Source organism: Tubulanus polymorphus, chromosome 3, assembly GCF_964204645.1.
Source record: "Tubulanus polymorphus chromosome 3, tnTubPoly1.2, whole genome shotgun sequence".
Taxonomy (NCBI): domain Eukaryota; kingdom Metazoa; phylum Nemertea; class Palaeonemertea; order Tubulaniformes; family Tubulanidae; genus Tubulanus; species Tubulanus polymorphus.
Genome location: NC_134027.1, coordinates 24,024,318 through 24,038,319, shown reverse-complemented (window position 1 = coordinate 24,038,319; position 14,002 = coordinate 24,024,318).

The following is a 14,002-nucleotide window of genomic DNA, read 5'->3' as shown; positions in this document are numbered from 1 at the left end:
GACGTAGTAATATGTCACAACATTCCACCGACCCATGTATGGAGTGCTTACCTACATATACGCGTCCCGATAATTCTGAATGTACTTTTCACACACCAGAGCGCCCAAGGCCGTGCCATTCTTAGGTTTCCCTACGCAGACACGTACGTCACACTCAGACATATTCATTTGCATAACTTCTATTTACAGTTTATTTGTGATACATGCATCCACGCGAGTTATCTGTTTCAAATAACCCAAAGGCAAATTATTTTCACGAATTGCTATGCATTATGTGATTTCAACATTCCCGCGTATTTCATAGGTGATTTTTCAACTTTCTAAAATCGAAAGGAACAGCGACACAACAAAATTCAACGGTGACTGGTTAATGATGGTGATTTTCAAGAAAAATGCTGAAGACATTTGCCCTTGACAAATGCTACATGAATTGTAGATTTGAATGAATTTCCCAAATATTTTCGGGATTAGAGTTCTATTGTATATGCAGGAAAGTAGATGGAGTCTTTTAATAGATTGATCATTTTCGTAGCCCCCCAAACTCAGCCCCAAAAGTTAAAATTGATAAAACCAATGAACAAAAGTACATCTGAATCCAGTGATTGTTTTTTTTTTCATTTTCATAAGAACGATTATAGGCTTTCTTAATTACTCGAATAGATTTGCCACACCCATGACGCTGACTCCGACGATGACAGCAAAACGGTTTAAGTACGATTCTTTCGATGTCTCGGACGAAGTCTGGATTCCACATCTATCCACCAATACTGATACATTGTACGATTTTGCATTGTCGATTCACAGATATGATAATGGATACACCATTTTTTAAATATTGTCTATACTACGGTATATGTACAGTACATCAGGTTTTTCTGTATTTCTTTTCCACTCAGACGAGTAAAATTAAAGGTAAAAAAGGGAAAAAAAGAATTTGACAAAATTTAGTATTGTTCGTGATTTGAAATTTTTGAGTGTTTTCGTTGGTCGTAGAGTTTGGTTGCACCTGTTCAAATTTCCACGTAGAATTGTGTTTTCGCATTTTAGTAGAAGCACTAGTGAACTGTGGATGGGAAAGCCTTGTGTTGATCGATTATAGATTACCATGTTGCAGTTTCTAATCCAACATATCGGAAATCCGATTCAATGTTCAAATTTCAACGATATTCAACAGCATTGTAAATACCAGCGAGGCGATATTCACATTCATTTGAATAAATTATTTTTATTTTGAGCGGTTTTAGTGAAACGGAATGAATAATGTAATGCTTTCCTATGGGCCTACGTGCTTATGTACATGTTTAATTCTCAGCGATACAAAAACATGCAATTGTATATGATACGTAGGCCATACAGATAAGAATGTGGCCTGGCAGGTTTGAACTAGAAAAAGGTTTTAGCTAGTAGGCCTACCAGCCACCCTCGATTATCTGCCTCTTCGGTTTCTGGCAAAGGTTTTATTTAATTCAGTAACGGAAATTGTCATTTCCATCAGGTTCGAATACCTGCCGAGGGAGGAAGTCTACAATCTAAACATTTTTTGACGCCGTAAAAACTGTTGCAATAATGTTTATATAAATTGATACTTAGTATGCGTTATTGAAGGGGTTCCGTGCGAGCCGAGATGTGCACTACGTCATCAATAATGATATTTCAAAACAACAATTACATTTGTGAATTTTTGCCTTTATTTCTAATCAAATATATTTCATGCATCTCATCTAATTTTTGATAAATTGATAGTTATCTTTGAGAGGATGTGCTTATGTCATCAATATATCGAGACTAGACCGGTTGCCGGTCAATTCAATAATCGATAGTTTATTCCAATCCTAAACAACTATATTGATCCTTTATGATTTAAATTAATATTAGATTATCTATATTATTTGTCGCAATATAAAGCAATATATGTGTCATTTTTCAAGGCGCCAATAAACCTTCACTATGGACCCAGTTCCACAGTTGTTTGGGTTTAAGTTGACTTCTGAATCCAGTTCCATAGGTGTGTGGGTTCAATTTGACCCTATGGATCCAGTTCCAAAGTTTTTTGGGTTTAATTTGACTCTGGATCCAGTTTTACAGTTGTGTGGGTTTTGCATCAAAACGTAGGTTGAGAATTGTCCTTGGGACTATTTTGGTTTGAAATTTCTACTCGGGATCCAGTTACTTTTTATTGATTTTCATGCACCATCGATGTGATATCCATTCTAACTGCTTTCTCTCGAAAAAATGCAAACATTTCAAAAACCGCTGTATACGATATAAACAGCCAGTTTTGACAGGTTTTTTGTCAGTCGACTCAAAAGTGTGGACAGAATTTCATCATGTATTTCGCTTTATTGGTTTGCGTGGTATTTGCTGGTGTTTCGGAGGCGGCCCTCAGTTTTGAAAAAGGTAAGACTGTAAATTCATACCAGTCCCAACTGGTTAAACAGTTCCGAACTGTATCCTTGGGTTACTCATATTATAGTGTACGTTGTCAAATTTGTCCCGTAGTTATAACCGGAAACAAAATTGTTGCTCCTGAAGTTTTCACGATAAACTATTCCTTTAACTGTAATTCGGAAAATGTAATCTATTTATTATCGTATGCTGTTTGTCAAATGAAATGTGTCGGTTCCACGAATAGTTTTCTATTGAGCACGAATAACTATAAATCTCGACTTCGCAATCCGCGTACAAATGATGATCCTGTTTATTATTTACACTTTAGAAGCTCAGGTCATAATCCCTTCGATCTCAGTGGTCGAGATCATAGATAAGTGTGATTCAAAAAAACATAATATTCGTGAAGGATGTTGGCAGTATGGACTTCAACACCATTAGGTCTCAATCTTGATGACGTGTTCTACTCTCAAACCAACGAAAAACAGATTGAGCTAATTAGAAAGAACTGATTAGAGAGTTTTTATTGCAGCAGTTCTCTTATATTCAAACTTTTAAATATCTAACTTAGATTTTTTACCATTAAGCAATGAAGGATTTAATTAATCAGTAATTAGTAGTAGGAATTACTTCAAAACTATAATTGTTTAGATACTTATTCATAGTTTTAGCCTAATCATGTATATAATTCATTATAAGCCTTAGACGCATCTCTTAATCTTTAGATTAGTAACTAAGCGTAGCCCTTATTTCGTCGCTGTTGCCGCTACTATGGTTTTCCATTAGTTTTGTAAGTTTTTGTAAGAGTGAACGCAAGCTAGATAACAAACGTCCTCGTGAAGAAAGGGGGTGCAACCCCCTGCAAATATGTGCTACAAACGATTTGAATCTCAGAGGAAAGATGCGAGGATTTCTAGGTCAGAATATAGATCTTTTTTAAATTTCAATATTTGAACAGGAACCTAATGAAATTGTAAAGAAAACTAATTTCTCGTTACATTTCTATCTATCCGAATATTTTGCTTCGTGTATTCTGTCATTACTCATCACTCTGAAATATCATCAATTTCGTCAAAAAAAGAAAAAAGAAACATTTATTACCTCAAAGCGTCCTTTAATGATACTCGAATGAATGAATCAGCCAAAGAGTTTTGTTTACAGGATTTGTTTACGAACGTACGGACGGACGGACGGATGGACGGACGAATGAATGAATGAATGATATATTGTTCGTTTATTTTCTATAATTGATAAATTCATAGATGAATTGATGACTATAAATCACAATGTTTTCTTTCAGGTGGTTGCACTAAGGCGAGGTTTCCCGAATCTAGTTTCAACAAGGGTACCAATCGTTACGAGGAGCAGGGAGATTGTCAATTGTGTTATTGTGCAGATCGTGCTGGTGACGTCACCTGTGAGACGTAAGCCTTTTAGCAATAGTCGATCGGAACCGGCTCGAGATTTACTCATTTAACAATTATGATGGCGTAGAATTCCCGATATACACGCGCTAGAAAGCAATCAGTAGTTTAACATTGCGACCTCAATCTGGTGACAATCGCCAAGAAAAATATGTCGATTGATTTCATCTGTTCTAAAAATCGTTTTAGTTAAGAAAATAAACCGCAGATTTGGTAATAATCAATAATCAAAATAGTTACATAGTAAAAGCCGGGAAAGGGGCAAGCGGTGTCTTTCCTGAATTTATTCTGAATATGTTTTTATTCGCAGGTGTGGTTCAATGAGTTCCGTTTTATCTCCGTGTATGTATAAATCCTTGTTGCGCCGTTCGTGTTATCTGGGTAGGGTAACTGATCAATATCCCGGATGTTGTTCAACGGATAACCGAATCTGCAAATCGTCTGGTGACCACACGGCTATGTTTAACAGCGCCGATTTCACCAGTTTTAACCAGTCGAAGCACTCATATGCAGCCCAGTGCAATCGTAATGCCAACACTCCACCAATCTTGGTACAATCGGGAACTGGATAAGTCCGGTAACTTGTTATGCGCTCTGCGTACAGTAACCACCAGGGGCCAGTTGCTCACAGGTTGGTTTGAGTTAACCAGTGGATAGTGACAATCAAAAGTTCATTGTTACTATGGTATCTATCCACTAGTTATCTTCAACCAACTTTTGAGCAACTGACCCCATAACGACTATGCGGGGCAATTAACAATACAAGTCATTCAACGTTCATTTATTTCAAAACCTATTTTGCTGAGTCCAGGCTAAGTGATATTTGACCAAGTTGATTGTCTATGATTCATTTTGAATGTGGCAAAAAATAAAACGTATAAAAATTCGATAAGTTCTAGTTATTGGTAGTACGCTCTGGTTAGTGGGCGCCTATACCGCTATGTCAGAAACGTAGCGAGGGAGATCGTGGTCAGCAGTTTACAAAATTCGGGTGAAAGTGAGTTCAAGTTCAGGTTTATTTCTAAAAAAGCAAAAAGATATTAACAAAACTAACACAAGAAATAACAGATGATAAAAGAAATCATAAGAAGAACATACAATAACCTACATATTTCTATTAAGTAAGATTACGATAACGCAATAAAAGAGAAAAGATACAAGCTTTCCGGTGGGTCAAGCAGAGCATTGAGACCACTGTCACAAGCACCCATTAATAAGTGAAAGATGATATGATGAGGAATAACTGGAACTGTTGGAATCTGCAACGAGCGTGTTTAAGAATTGCGAGTGAAGAAGATTAATGCTGCAAACCTCTGTCATGGCAAGTATGATATATGCATCATGTTAGATGGTCGTAGCCCATGTGGATAGATCATACTTCAAGTGAAACCGAATACCCCAGGAGTCCACCATGAAAAAGTTACAGCAATAAAATAACCAAATTTTACGCGGATTTCATTTTTTTGTTTTATTGAACACGAATCAATGTTCACATCCACTGCCGAAATTATGCAAAGGTATTTACAATCTTTGAGTCGCTTCTATACTACACGCTAGTGCGAAGAGTGTTGACGACAGACTTTGGATATTCATTTACACAAATTAAGCACGACGGTACTATGAATTCAAATTCTGTTAGATTGATGATTCCATCTTGTAAAATCCAGTTAGGGATGGGCAGCTTAGCTTCAAACAAATGGAACAGGGAGATGATTCTAAATTGAATTCAAGTCTCATTCACTGAAAGTTTCACTGATGAACCCATTCAATACAGAATGATTAAACTGTTGGACAGTCTATAATTCACAGCTTATGAGATGCTTGATAACAACATCACTGATATAACTTCTGCGTTGACAACAACTCAACAACTCAACCCGTGTCAAGAAATGCAAACTGGTCCCGTTAGATGGATCAACAAATTCAATGTATTTACGTATTTATGCTGGTATCTACCGGCGTCTGTGCTGGGTTTGATATTCAACGCATTCACGCTGTTAGTTCTGAAACAGTTTAAATCTGATATTTATTTTCTCATCAAAATCCTCGCCATTAACGATCTTTTGTTTATGATCGCTACATTCATTATGTATCCGCTGAGAACTGCGTACATTTACGCCGTTTTGGGAGATATTGTATTTCGCTGGAACGACTGGAATTATGGTTGGATTTTCATCTCCGTTGCCTTGCCGTTTTTCTACATGTTTCAGATGACACGTAACTGGTGCACTGTGCTGCTCAGTCTAGAGCGGTTAATCGTCGTATTGTTTCCGATAAAATCTCGAAAATTTCCTAAGAAATTGATATCAGTTTCGGCGATGATATTCATTTCACTGCTGAGTTTTTGTGGTCATCTTATTCATTTCATACCCACACAACATCTTAGATTTCTGAATTGTCCTGCTGAGTGGCCATATGTTACAGTACGTGCCAAAGCGTATCGCTATCCAAGGTGGTTTGAGCATTACAGATGGCGTTTCACAATTTCTGGGATCTATTTATTCATGTATCTTACTGTTATGGTCCCAATTTGTTTATTAATCGTTATCAATGCTATTCTTATTTTGGCGATATTTTACCGTCGGGTTACTCGACGTTCAGAGCTCGGTATAACTGATGAATCGTCTAGAAGAGAAATGACGATTTTAAAGATGATTTTATCAGTAGTTTTGTTGTTTATCATTTGTGAAGGTTTTGGTTTTATCGACCGTTTAATGGCTTTAGGATATATCCCACATTTGCACATTATGAGACAAATAGCGTTAGGATTTTCTATCGTCGATTCGTCAGCAAATTTCATCGTGTATTGTGTGACAAATGAAAAATTCCGAAAAGTATCTCTTGACATTCTAAATTCATTATTCAGTGTCACCCAAATAAAATGATTGGCTATTTTGAATATAAAGTCCGTTATGATGCCACTGTTGGGCCAACGGAAATCATGGCGTTATTACATATTAGGCGTTATAAAGAATGGTATTTTCACAGAAATTGGGTTAGATTTGGCAAATTTGTTCTCTTAAAGATGTTGGCGTTAACTGAACAGTGGCATTAAAAATGATGGCATTATAACGAACTTTGACTGTAAAATCAGTGATCATGAAACAATCGATTGTGTTTGAACATGATATCTGAACCAGGGACGTCTAACATTGAGGATCTGTGGTAAGGTTTATCATTTAAGATCTACGTAAGTACGTACATACAGCTTACACACATGGGGGAAGGCAAGGTGAGTTGGCAAGAACAGTTTCTAATTTGCATAATCCCATATATTGCTTTTCTCATGATAACCAAAGATTAAAACAGAGTTAAACTCAAGCTCAATTAATGAAATCTTATAATTTCATATTCAAGGACTCACAGTATAGGCCTACATGTACTACATGTAGAAATTGATGTACCCGGCATCAGGTAATGATAATACTGAAACACAAGCAGCGTTCACTTACTGAGAAACGTTATTGAAATGATCCCCAGTGCTAGTATCTACCTGTACCCTTCCAGACATTCCCATTGAAGGGGAAAGTCAGAACAATCACTTTTTGAAAATATGTGCTGATATAGTTTTTTTTGTATAAAGACAATAAACAACTGTGATTGCTGTTCGTTCAGTCAAAAATCGATAAGTGTTGCTTACGTATATCAAAATTCCCCTCCTCAGCAAATTGGGCTTCGAAATTCGAAGGATTACTTTTAAAAAGGCTAAATCAATGATTTAGAAATTTTCATCTGTGTAATTCATGAACCAATCTGCACAGCGAGAGAGATAATTGATGTCATGATCGGGATTTGAATATTATATTCAATTTTAATTTTTTATACTTGTCTCATGCATTTTTCTCGTAAATATTTTCATAATTCTGGTATTGTTTATATGTATATATTGTTTTCTTTTTCTACTGTTCCGGTGTTCATTGACGATCGAATGTCATTTGATTATGATGAATAAACTAACTTGTAACTTGTAACTTGTAACTAACAATCGAAGACGAATGCGAAATTATAGGAGGAAAGTTAACGATCGGCATAGATCGGCATCTGGCACAACGGCTACAGATCGGCGTTGAAGTCAGACGGCTTCAGATCCTCCAACGAGTCAGACGGGTCTATACTGAACGATACAGCAGTCCACGGAAATTCAAATATTCACCAAACACGAGCAAAATGGCGGCGAACGGAACTGGCGTCATCGAATGTCCGTATCTATCGACGAATAACGTCTGGATGACCGTGCTGTTGTTACGCATCAACACCATGTTTCTTTATCCTGTTAGGCCACACCAAAAGAAAACCCTGTTTCTCGGGCCCGACCGACCCGATATTTCGTCATTTCAAATAATTATTTTCGAAATAAAATAAAATTGCCTACCGACCCTATTTTAAAATTGTGGATGAAATAACCATTTTCAAAGATATGTATGTGGCCGACCGACTACAAAGCTCTCCATTCTCGTAAATATTTTTTTCTTTTTCGTGAAATCGTGATACGACATGATAAAAATATCTTATTTCATCAGATTTAACAATTTTATTCTGGATATGGTACTTGTGTGCTCAGACAACGTTGCTTATCAGATATTGATGGCGACCTTGGATTGTAAAATTCTAGGAATTCCGTATACAATATATTATACGCCTATTCAAGATTTTGATGTTTTTCTTTTTATAAACAGTTTCCAAGTGTGACATATAATACAAAAACACCAACTTCCCTTTATTATTGTGTTCGTCTAGCTGCTAATCATATTTTTAACTGGAAATTTGTTCACGTAGAAATTATTTACGGCGACCTACCCACTGTCAGAAGAATACCCGAAATTTTTTTTCTATAAAAAGAAAAAAAAAATTCCCTACCGACCTACTCATTTTGGGGATTGCCCCGCCCGAGAAACAGGATTTTTTTTTGGTGTGGCCTTATTTCAAATATTCCATTTTCTAGACTGATTAGTCTCCCGCATGACTCCAGTGGGAGTGATTTAGTTTGTTATGGAGCTTTCTACAACTGGCCGCTCAGCTTTTACGGCAAGTCTTTCTATGTGTCGGACGCCTTCATCGGACCTGCTCTACCTTTCCCCTATGCATCTAACCATGCGTATGATCAGAAACTGGCTTATCGTAGCGGTGAGTATCGATCGCGGGCTATTCATATCGTTTTCCCGAGCTGTTGAATCGAGCTGTTGGGTTGGTTTGCCTCAAAATCCAGTTTCACAGCTGTTGGTTTAATTCGCCTTGGCAACTTTAATTGATTTCATCTACAATGCAATCCGAGTTTTCAATTATATTTTTTTTTAAATAAAAACTGAATTCTCTCGGGGTATACGACATTAACTGCCAGTTTTGACGTGTTTTTGTCAGTCGAATCAAACGCGTGGACAGAATTTCATCACGTATTTCGCCGTATTAGTTTGTGTGGTATTTGCCGGTGTTTCGGAGGCGGCCATCAGCGGCGATATAGGTGAGACTGTTAATTCATGCCAGTCCTTACTGGTTAGACAGGCACGTCTCGGGTTACTAAATTCGTTCGGGGTACCGTTTTTTTAGGGCCTACTAGTTTCTCGAGAATAACACGGCTATTTGTTGCAGCATAAACCAAAAGGTTAAGAACCTGTTCACTTCATTTAACATTTTTAACTGATTATCTATTCTATCCATCAGAATTCGCTTGATAAGAATCGAATTTGAACATTTTCGAAACATCTGAAACCGCTGTACGATAAGATAGCCAGTTTTGATCAGAGTTTTTGTCACTCGACTCAAAACGCGTGGACAGAATTTCATCATGTATTTCGCTGTATTGGTTTGTGTGGTATTCGCTGGTGCTACTGAAGCAGCCACATGGCAGGAACCCGGTAAGATGAATTCTAATTCACACACAAGACATAACTGGAAATTTCACTCTGCCTTAAGACACTGCAAGGTGTCCCAATAAAATGCTCCAGTCAGATTTCTAGTTATGTTTTGATTTGATCAAACTCGCGTACTGGTAAGGGTAAGGGTAAGTCTATTTATTTTTGATTGTCCACGATCTTTTCGGGATATTTCGCTTAATTTTGGGTGTGCATACCTCAGATAGGTCTTAATCGAATCAGTAGGGTTGTGCAGTCCAGATAAATCATCGTTTTCAAATCCATTTGACACTGTTTTGAAGGATTGATGAATATTCTAGAAAATTGAGCTTTATATCGGCGAGAACGACAGGAAAGTAAAGGACGGACCGCTTTGCCGATCTTAACGCCTAATGCTAGTTGATTTATGGATAAATGAAATTTTGTATTTGGTGAATGATTTCATAGACTGGTTGATGAATCTATGAATGAATTAATGATTTGAAATTGTAATGTCCACTAACAGGTGCGTGTACAGTAGAGAGGTTCCCCGATTCTAGTCTCAATGCGGCTACGGGCGAATACGAGGAGGTGAATGGCGACTGTACCGAAAAATGTACCTGCGGAGGTCGCGACGGTGGAACCGCTTCCTGCGCTCAGTAAGCCTTTTCTAATTCTTAAAGAATTTCGAAACTGAATCCGTAAATGTGATTATAATTCAAAATGTTTGATTGTAGATTTAGTTCGTATAACAACCAGTGTGGCAATGGTGCCAATGCCAATCAGAGTCCCACTAGTGAAGTACAAGTTGAATAATCTGCGGAAATCTGCTTGTGAAATAATTTGGTGTCATGTTTTAACAAGTAATTATTTCACTTCCAATTTCATCCATATTTGAGATGTAGACTGTCTAAGTTTTATTCTAAATACGTAGCAAAATTAAAATACCGGTAAAATTAAAAGCGATGTATTCTAGTTAGTTACGTTATCTTTTATCTTGAAATAGTGATTCATTTATTATTGATTGAAGTGATTTTCTCATCCCAACCACCATGCGAATTTACAGAATTTTGTCGAAGTCGAATGGAAATTTCGGTTTTGTATGACTATTTTCTTGCTTGTAATAGGAAATACTGTGGTACGTGTAAATTGTATGAATACATAATCTGATGGTGGCATTCGACATGTTTTCAAAGCTGAATCCATAAGAATCGGGTTTAAAGGAGCAAAAGACTAAGAGGACAAAACATATTCGAACGCAGCATCTTCTAGTATCTTTATTTTTCATCTTTAAAGGTTTTATTAATCACAATTAAATTACATGATAGTCAATGGAACAAAGATAACACGAGAAAGAATCAACAGAATACAATATGTGCAAAGCTTTAAAGAGGAAAGATTGATGTAAGGTACTGTTAGTTTAAAGTACATGATAAAAGTACTCAATATCACATCATTAAATCACACAAAAACATAAAGTTAAAAAACGTCGATACACGTTAACACATATATACTGGAAACTATCGCAAGTAACATATGTAATAGATCCGAAAAAAGCAAGTTCTGGAGAAAACATGAGAACCTTTGTCGAAAGACGTCAAAGAATAAAAGCAGAGGGTGTCTCGACCCCTACTGATCCGTCGGATCAAACCAAGGGGTGTAATATTTTACCAGATCGGAGAATCCCTTCTCGTTATTGATCACATGACCTTTTGGATCTAGCCCAAAACCTCCGTTCTGTCGGGGCGGACGTGTGATTCGGATTTTTTTTGTGGAGCCAAATAGTGATTTCGGATGCCATAAAAGAGCACAACCTCATCAAGACACATCTATTTATCCTATTGAGTATCTGAATCCGGTCAGAATATGAGCACGGTTTGTTCGCGTAAACGTTTTCGTTTTTTCATATCCTCTGATCCCGAGGTAAAATACACGTGAATCGGATGATTATTATCACACATTTATGCGCTATAAGAGTCGGTATATTGTGTTCGTGATTTTTTAACTGGGAAATAATCTTGATGAAACTCCGTTTCAGAAGCCGATATGCCTGGGGGATAATCTTTCTATTCATTCATGTCTACACTGAATACATTTAATGATAGATGCGCGAGCTCATTATTTCTAGATGACGTGATTATGAAATGTGAAAACTTGCGAAAGCGTAATATGCGTATCCGATTCACACAATAGAAAATAAACGAGATCAAATTAACGGTTTCAGAATGTCCGACAATAATCAATCTAACACAATTCACGAGTGTTTCAGTGAACGTTTCTGGAAAAATGGAGAATACCAATTGTATATTCGAGCCTTCGGTGGAACATTTGTAAGTGTGATCGGTTTAGTCCTCAACTGTTTGAGTTTTATTATTCTGAGACGCATGTACTCGAGCGTGGTCGCTACATACTACCTGCTCAGCATCCTCGCTGTCGTCGATTCTCTTTATCTCGTTATCAATTTATGTTTTACCAGCCTTGGAGATTATAAAGGACTTTGGGAATTGGGCTACATTAATTATCACTATCTCGATAGTCATTTTCTCAGCCCTTATGCGAGATATTACACAACAATAGCCAATTTGACCGTTAAGATGTATCGAAACTGGCTAATAGCTATGATCAGTATTGAGCGTTGGTTGCAACTGTCGTTCCCGCTGAAATCCCGAGCTTTCATTACTCAAAAAAGATGTACGTTCTCTGTCGTGGGTCTGTTTATATTCTGTTTTTTGACACATGTGTATCGTTGGCGTTATAACACCCTGATACCTAGATACAACGATTGTCCGTTGTATAATCGTATGATGTTTGTCCAGGACGTCCATCCGGATGGAAAATTGGCTGGTCGTTCAACAAACATTGTATTGATCATAGCGATGCCGTTCGCATTTCTCTCAATTACTAATATCGCGTTGGTCAGAATCGTAATCAGAGCAACATCACAACGTAAAACGATGTCCAAGTCATCGACAGTCGGAACTGCTGGTGATACACAGGCTACAATGTTAGCCCTGTCCTCAGTGATTATTTACCTTATTTGTGAAAGTCCAACGATAGCATCCCGAATTCTTGCTTTGATGAACATCAGGAACATACTTTTGAACACTTTGCAACACTTTCTATCGCAAATTGACTCTTGTGTAAATTTTTTTCTGTATTGTCTGTCTAGCGTCAAGTTTAGACAAATTGCCCGCAATACATTTTGCAACCATTGTCGCTATGGAACTTAATAAAATAAATCTAGTGACCATGTAGACAGTCAACTCAACTATGAATATAAGTTCGAAATGATTATCTTTTTATCGAGATTTCACAAATTTGATAAATTGTATATTAAGTTCCAAACGTTTCAGATGAAATGGGCTGAGCTGTCATTTAATGATCGGTATGCACAAAAAGCTCTTTGTAGATGGTGACTATTTAAGTTACTGCTAGAATTGGATATACATGTATCTTATATTTCAATTGGGATTTCTTTCTCTTGACAATGTTCTGATTATTCGAAAAAAGCAAGTTAATCATAACTTAACTAAGGCAGTTTTCAAGCCAATAATTTATTGAAGCGTAAAATCCATTTGTAAAAAAACTCTCCATGGCTTCACATACATAAAACAACTATGATAATCACAACCTGGATTTATTTGAAATTGCAACAAGCAGTGTTAAGTTATGTTGTCTGAAAAGGCGTTGCTTTAATTATTCAGAGATTAAAAATATCGAGATAAACCGTTAAACCCGGTTTTCGTTCGGAAGGCCATTTCGTGCCCGACAGATGTGGTGGGTTCGTAAATGATATAAAAGTAAAACCAAATCAGAATTTAGACACATTTTTTTAAAAACTCCCCATTCTAAGGTCAGATATTATAGATTATGTGGACTACTGTCTTATGAAAATAACTGATCATTAGGGATAATTACCTAACCGGCAAATTATTCTAATATGTTCACTGAGTTGTACGCGTTCAAAATTTCCTCGTATTCATGGGTCAATTTTCAATTTTCAAAAATGGGAACCAGCAGATACCGTCATACAACGGGGATATGTCAGCATTGAACGGGGACTGGGTGGTAATAGTGATTTTCAAGAGAACCGCCGAAGAAAGTTGCCAGTGGCAAATGCTACATGAAGTGCAGTTTGAAAGTAATAAATTTCCGAAATATTTCCCGGATTGTAGGAAAGACTTTCAAATTCCAATATATTTTCACCAAAGTGGGTGGTCGATATCATTTCACAATTTTAGTTTCCCCTATTTCTACTTGCAACAAGTATCTGTTGCAGTTGAACTTCCAATACATGTATGAAACCAATTAGATGCGTGGAGTGATTTAGAACAGATTCCTCCCTGTTATGATAGTTTATAC